General features: G+C 43.9%; 1 pseudogene; it reads right to left on the minus strand.

Annotated features, from left to right (window-relative positions):
- Positions 1-363: 363 nt before the first annotated feature.
- LOC123112219 (50S ribosomal protein L4-like) lies at positions 364-6,336 on the minus strand (annotated as a pseudogene).
- Between the last annotated feature and the right edge of the window lie 810 nt (positions 6,337-7,146).

The raw sequence follows: 7,146 nt of genomic DNA on the forward strand, positions 1-7,146 counted from the left end.
AGTAATTAATGCAAATAGTTTCAACACAAACCAAATTCATTTGATAGCTAGAATAAATAGAAAACAACAATTAAAACCAAAAACAGAAAAAGAAAAATGGCCACATGCACCTAGTCGGCCCACCGCAGGCCGATTGGCTTTCAGTCGGCCTGTAGCAAGCCGACTGGTGGGACTAATTGGCTTGCTGCGAACCAATTAGTCCCAGTCGGCTTGCTGCGGGCCGACTGGAGCGGTGGGCCTACTAGGCTTAGTCGGCCTGCAGCGAGCCGATGGTGTATTATTTAAAAAAAAATATCGACGTAATATTTATGCAAATTAATTAAAGAAATGTATTATTTTAAAAAATTAGCCAAGCGAAGAACGGCGCGGCAAAGCAAGCAGAGTCCTCTAGTGTATTATGAAGGGGATGTAGGAAAAGCGGACGACTGCTGATGGATCATGGAGGGTGGGATTCCAGGGGGGGTGCATCCGCAGGTTCTCCATAGCATTTCTCATTAAAGCGTCTGCAACAAAACACTAGTGCTACGATTTCCTTACAACAGATAATCAAAGGGTTGGGCTGCACTTTCGCCTACTCATGAACGGCTGTACCAAAACTGGATAAAAGATGTCTAGCAAGGTTCTGTTGACGGCTAGCGGCTGATGGGGGTGTGCATCCGCTCAACGATTCTGTTGACGGCGTCCCGAGTCATTACGAGTGTGTCATGCTGGAGGATGCTGTAGACATTGAGGCCCTGCATTTGAAGATGGGAAACATCAGCACAATCTTCTCGGGTCAAAATATCTGCTGCGAAAACCACAATGGGGCTGTTCGTCACTGTTCAGCCGCTGAGGTACAGACACTTACAATCGAAGGAATGACATTCACGTAGTGAAGATTTTGAGTAGCCAGCTTTAACTTCTTATCGATGTCGCCTCCATCCACCAACAAAACCTTCTTCGTATCGTCCATCTGCTTGATGTACTGCACGATGTTTTTCGTCTTGTGGCTGGGGACTTCTAGGTCCTCAAAGATGCAGAGCTACAATAAAACATGTGGTCAAGTAAACTATACATGCATACGTTATTTACTGCGAAGAATGGTTTCAGATGGAGAGACCCGGACCGACTCATGAATACGTATTTGCGTTCAGGATAACAGATGGTCAAGTTTTTCCTTTGTCACTTTGTGTGCTCGAGATTTTTGGGAGCAGCACCAGAAGAAAATAACATTGCATAAACCAAAATTATTGTTACACAATGCTCGATAGATTTCAATAGCTTTTACTCTTGCAAGAAGCTGTGGAAACAATACCATCTCAATGTTACATCTCATAAGCAACAACCCTATGTTTTTAAAGCGTCCCTAAGGCGACGCCTAGGCGTCGAAGCGCTCCCCCTCCGCTTTGGAAAATCGACCGCTTTGGGCGCCTAGGCGTCCAAAGCGCCCGCCTAGGCGTCGCCTAGGCGCCAAAGCGCCCCCCCTCCCTAAGGCGGTAAGGCGTCGCCTTAAAAACATAGCAACAACCTAAAAGTAAACCTTCTAAGAAGACAAGGCAGTCAGAGAAACCATTCTACAAACACATGATATTGATCAAAAAGTACAACTAGTTCATGCTCCATTAGAACTAGGGGTAAGTGGTCTGTTCTCTGAATTTCAGGAAGGATCTATAAAGTACAAAATATCGTGAAAGGATCTAGAAAGCATAAAACATAGCAAAACAGTTTCATAGTGACATGCTGATCAACAGCTTCTGAAACAGCACATTAATTCTCGCATAGTTCTAGCAAATACTCCCTCCGTGCCATAATATAATACGTTTTTGCATGATCATTACTGTGGCCCGAAGCATTCTAGTACTAAACAAGGGTTCATGATTTAATGCAGAATTCAATTTGTAACAGAAATAGTTATCTTGGGATAAGGAAGGAGCTAACTCTACACGAGAACATCCAGGAAGATACACAATGATTTAGTAAGGCAGCAGATACCTTCCCCTCAGCTGTTCTAGCAGACAAGGCTATCTTAAGTCCCAGACGCCGTACTTTCTTCTGCAACTTGAATGCATGGCTTCGTGGTTTCGGGCCATGCATAGTTGCACCTCCTCGAAACTGTTTCAGTTTGAATCTTAAATTAGTTGGAGCCCAAACAAGATGAGATATCTCCGGAGCCTATTCAATACCATTTATGTGAATGGAGGAATGTCAAGATAGGGTAGTATAACCTGACAACCACGCAATGTTCCGTGACGTGCTCTTCCAGTTCCTTTTTGCTTGTAAGGCTTTCTTCCTGTGCCGCTCACTTCACTGATAGTTTTAGTTGAGTGTGTCCCCTGTGAAAGACAGGTGCGTGCAATTATCGGAACGTGCATTAGAAAGATAGAACTTAAATATCTGAACTTAAGAATGTAACTGATATTACACCCAACATACAGATCACATGATTTGGGAGCTTGTGAGCTGAAGTCAATCAACAGAACAAGTGAGATCGTAGTGTGCACCTGTTGCCTTTTAGCAAGCTGCACCTTACTACCCTGTGAACGATATCCTTCCTAATTGGAACATCAAAAACATCACCATCCAAAACCATGAATCCGTTGTCCTCATTATGGAAGTTTGTTACTCTAGCTACTAGGTCCTCATACTGCCCTGTAATAAAATATTAATATTACTTACAACTCAGCATAATGTGAAAATAATATATATAGCTTTCCATTAGCCAATTATGATACAATTGAACTACATAAAAAGTGACATCAAGTTCAGTCCCATTATGAAAAATCTTGTTCAATGAAGCTAAATTTTCAATCAAAGAGCGCAGAGTTAACAAAGAAATCTCTGTCAGTTAGATAAAAATAGCCCATAGGGCACTCAAGAGAAACAGCATTGTCATAGCAACAGATGGATAAGGAACACTAGAAACACACCAAGCTCTCGGTCTGGTGTCCAGACAGTCTTGCTAGATAGAAGTTCCGGTGGAATCAGTGCTTCATTTGCTGGAGCCAAAAGAGTAGAATACCCTTTGGAGTAGACATTTGGCAAAATCTGCAAATGAAGAAAGCTAACTGAGAAGGCAGAACTAGAATCACATGCCATGAAATATAGCCAAGATACAGAAAACCAACTTTTGAACATAACACATTGTTGCTATTTGCTAATCATTACTGAGATAGAACTCAAGCAAGCCCATATTTGTTAATCATTGCTATCTGGATCTAGAAGTACCCCCGAGTAAGTTGATACCTAACCCCAATCACACTCAATCAAACGCTACATTTCCAAACTAGAAGCGACCAGGAATAAAACCCATTACAAAATCTGTTCACAAAGTGGTATCTGGTCATCTGTCAGGTCGTAGAAGGAGGGGCAGTCTTAGCACATACATCTATCGGCACCAAACAAGTGAGGTACAAGTTCAGTTATCCAATGGCGCACAAGCCTGACGGCCATATCCAGCAGCTGCCGTTATTTAGCATCCTGTCTTAATTACTGTTGATTGTAATTCGGTTAAAACAAGCACTCTGTTTAGCGATTTAATTCTATTGTTCTGCCACTGTACTTGTGGAAGCTGTTCAGTTATATATGCCCCTCGGGTGGTGAAAAGTAAGAAGAAAAATTACACAAAACTAATTTCTTAAGGTAGATAGCACATAGCAGCATAGGCGATTTCTTCTTCCATATATCAGGAATGTGACCCAAACCGCCCAAAAATCAGTGTCAATTGCTCCACAAATCCTGACTGATCGATGGGATCTTGGTACCATCCCAACAGAGATGCCCAAATCCATAGTTTCTAAAACCCCTGTAAACCCTACCCATCCAATGAGCCAAATGCGGTCTAACTCTCACGTATTCGAACTGGTGGAGCACGTCGCACTAGCCTCACGGAGCACCAACGTGACAGACATGGGGAGGACGGGGTGCAAGAACAAGAACTTGGCGAGGAGCGGGGTGTCGCAGCCGATGGCGCCGAGCTGGGGCAGGGAGGCCATGGCTCGACGCAGGAGGGATGCGGCACATGCAAGGGCGTGCATCGGCTGGCGCCAGGTGGAGAGGACGCAACGGTGGCGGCGACCTGGGGAGTCAGAGAGTGTCGTGAGGGAAGTCCTGACAGTACGAGAGAGGGGTAGGGAAGTAGCTGGATCACGCTAGGTGCAAGTGTGACACAGAAGCTTTTGCAGGTTCAGGCCCCTCGCGGCGGAGGTAAAGACCCTACGTCCTGTGCTCCAGGAGCTTTTTCTCTGCGTATGGATGTCAGATTACAGTGTTTGCGAACCCTTGCCTAAGTGAAGGAGGGTGGCTTATAAAGTGTGTGTCAAACCTCCCCAGCTTTTACGTTACAAGGGTTTAACTATGGTGTTTTTGGTGAAGCACAAGGCGGATAATGTCTACCAAAATCATAATGCATGTATTCGTGGATTGTTCATTATATATTCAGGGAAAGTAGGGCAACGCCGTAAACCTATAAGGCTCATATAACGTCCACAAAGTACAATAACTTAAGATATTATGGTGTGTGGTTCAATTTAACCAATGCAATGTATCGCCTAGATAGAATAGACCCATCCCACCTCGGTAATAGCATTCTGGTTTGATTATCTAATGCACTTGCATTTACTCGGACCAAGAAAAAGAGGTGTTATTTTTTCTGTCTGCTAAACTATACATATATGGATATCAGCTCATTATACACATATAGTATTAAAGCAACATTTTGAAGTGGTTCTAAACAGCACATCAGCCAGGGGCCCACTAGCCAGCACGGCGAAGTGCGCATATTCTTCTAGCTACTACAAACTTAGAAATGGATCGTACACTCACACACAATTAGCAGAACATGATAGATTTAGGGAGGGGAGTAACACACCTGCCCTTCCATGACACGGACCCCTGAATTGACATCTGCTACTGCAGCGCTTGAGCTGCACACATATAGCACCAACAATTCATTCAGCTCTTTCCACAAGCAAGAGGCAGGCCGGCATCACAGACTGTACCTAAAGGCGCATGCGAGTGGTCCAAGCCCCGAGAGCAGAGGAGGCACGCAGGCGTGCTGGTGCGTCCTGGAAGTTGCCTGATCAATCAGACAATGTGCAGTAAAACACATCAGATCAGTTCAAAATATAGTGAATCAGCGTTCTGCTTCTGTTGTAAAGAAAGAGCTCGTGGAGTCGTGGAAACGCGGAGGAGGGGCACCTAACTTGAGAGATGGTGGAAGCGGCGAGGGCATATCTGGACCTGGATGCGGAGATGAGAGATCGGATGGACATGGCTGCTGGCGATTAAGCTTTCCCAGCGGCGGCAGCGGCCTGCACAAACAAAGAGGGGAAGAAAGTGATAAGAAGTCCCATAGACCTCGTGGATAGGAATGGGTATTTCAACAATTTCCTATCACGGAACAATGTACACAAGATCCTAAGCTGGTTGCAGCAATTTGTGCCATTGTAGTAGTAGATAAAACGTAAATTTGATATCCTGGCCATGTCGCTCTCATGCATCGTCCGTAGGTGATCAGAACACAATAGTTCCTAATTCTAGCCCTTGTAACTATCATGGCCATGTATGAACACGAAACAGCAACCAAACCTACAGCTTGCAGTATTAGCATTTGCCGTTTTCTTGCTGATGCCGTCCATCTAAATAGATCTAGACATAGATTGTTGCCTCTGCTGTTTTATACATGATACATTCACATAAATGAGCCTGAGCCAAGACCAACAACAAAACGCCATCATTTAAGATAAACATACTTGCACCTCTGACAAACTAAGCAACAAAGACATGGCATCATCATACATAAACAATTAAACATCAACTGCAATCAGTTTAAGCGTGGAATTATATATAAGCACATTTCTAGAAGGAAATCATAGGCCAACCAGATGCATCACACTGGCACTGCATCATCATTTCTAACTAAGGTAGTCAGCAGCAGTAACTTAGAGATCAAAATAAGTCCCAAATCAGGTCGGAAATGCACAGACAGACCATGGTCCAGAAAATGCATCCTAGCCACAATAACGCAGAGTGAGAGGGAGAGAGGGTTAGCGAGAGGGGAATGGGGGAAGGGAGCAGTACCTCTACGGCGGCGAGGAGGCGCGCCGGTAGACGGAGATGGACGGCGACGGGGTGCGGGGAGTGGAGCACCAGCGGACGGAAGAGGGGGCAGGAGGGGAGGACGGTGGAAATGGGGAGGAGGGAATGGATGAGGGGGGTGCTCACCTCCGCAGCGGTGATGGCCGCCTGACCCGTCCGGCGGCGGCGTGATCTGGGAGCGGGAGGAGGGGAGAGCGGCGGCGAATGGGGGGAGTCACAGGTCGCGCGCCCGCCGGCATGTATGGCGGCTGGGCCGGCCCAACAACCCTCCAGGCACCACGTAATCTGTTTAATACAGTTTTAAAAAATATATAAGAGCTAGGAATTTACATGAATTCTAATTACCCCTAAATACATGATTTCTAATTATCAAATCTTATTTTTTGTAATATATTTTTATTTTAATTATCGACTTAGCTTCCTTGTGCCTAACGAATCAAATATCCCAAAATAATCTGAAAATTATCTCCATAATCCCAATCTTAATAGTTTATATATTATATGTTCAAAGCTATACAAGTTTGGCTACATGCTTTCCTAAGACGACAGACATTGACGAATATGTTGTTCTTATTTATTTATTTTTGAAGAAGTTGATTCAAAATCTGCCTGAATTCTCAATTTCACAAGAGTAGGCAACAAAGATACAAATGCATAAAGCCAATCCATTCCAACCAACAATGCACATATTTTTCTTGTAGACCTTGAGACTGCAGAGAATATCCATTCCATTGTGACTTGAGCATTGCAATGACAAAAATGATCAGAGGTTTAACAATTTGTGCATAGTCATCGGTGCCTATAAGTTGTAAATTTTCTTAAAATGTGATTCCCATTTGGCCCAAAACTAAATAAATAAATAGATAAAAAGTGCCTAAAATCTCAGAAGCTGGAACACACTTCAAATGTTGCAACTGTAAAAATAAATTGTACACGAGAAAAGTGTACAAGATTTACAACCAGTGTCAAATAGGGGAGAAAAAAATGTTTTGGGCCAAATGGGGAACCACATTCTAAGAAAAGGGCCAAACAAGGCATTTTTTCCATAAAATACATGCAGAGAAAGCAATA

This window comes from Triticum aestivum, chromosome 5B, assembly GCF_018294505.1.
Source record: "Triticum aestivum cultivar Chinese Spring chromosome 5B, IWGSC CS RefSeq v2.1, whole genome shotgun sequence".
NCBI lineage: Eukaryota > Viridiplantae > Streptophyta > Magnoliopsida > Poales > Poaceae > Triticum > Triticum aestivum.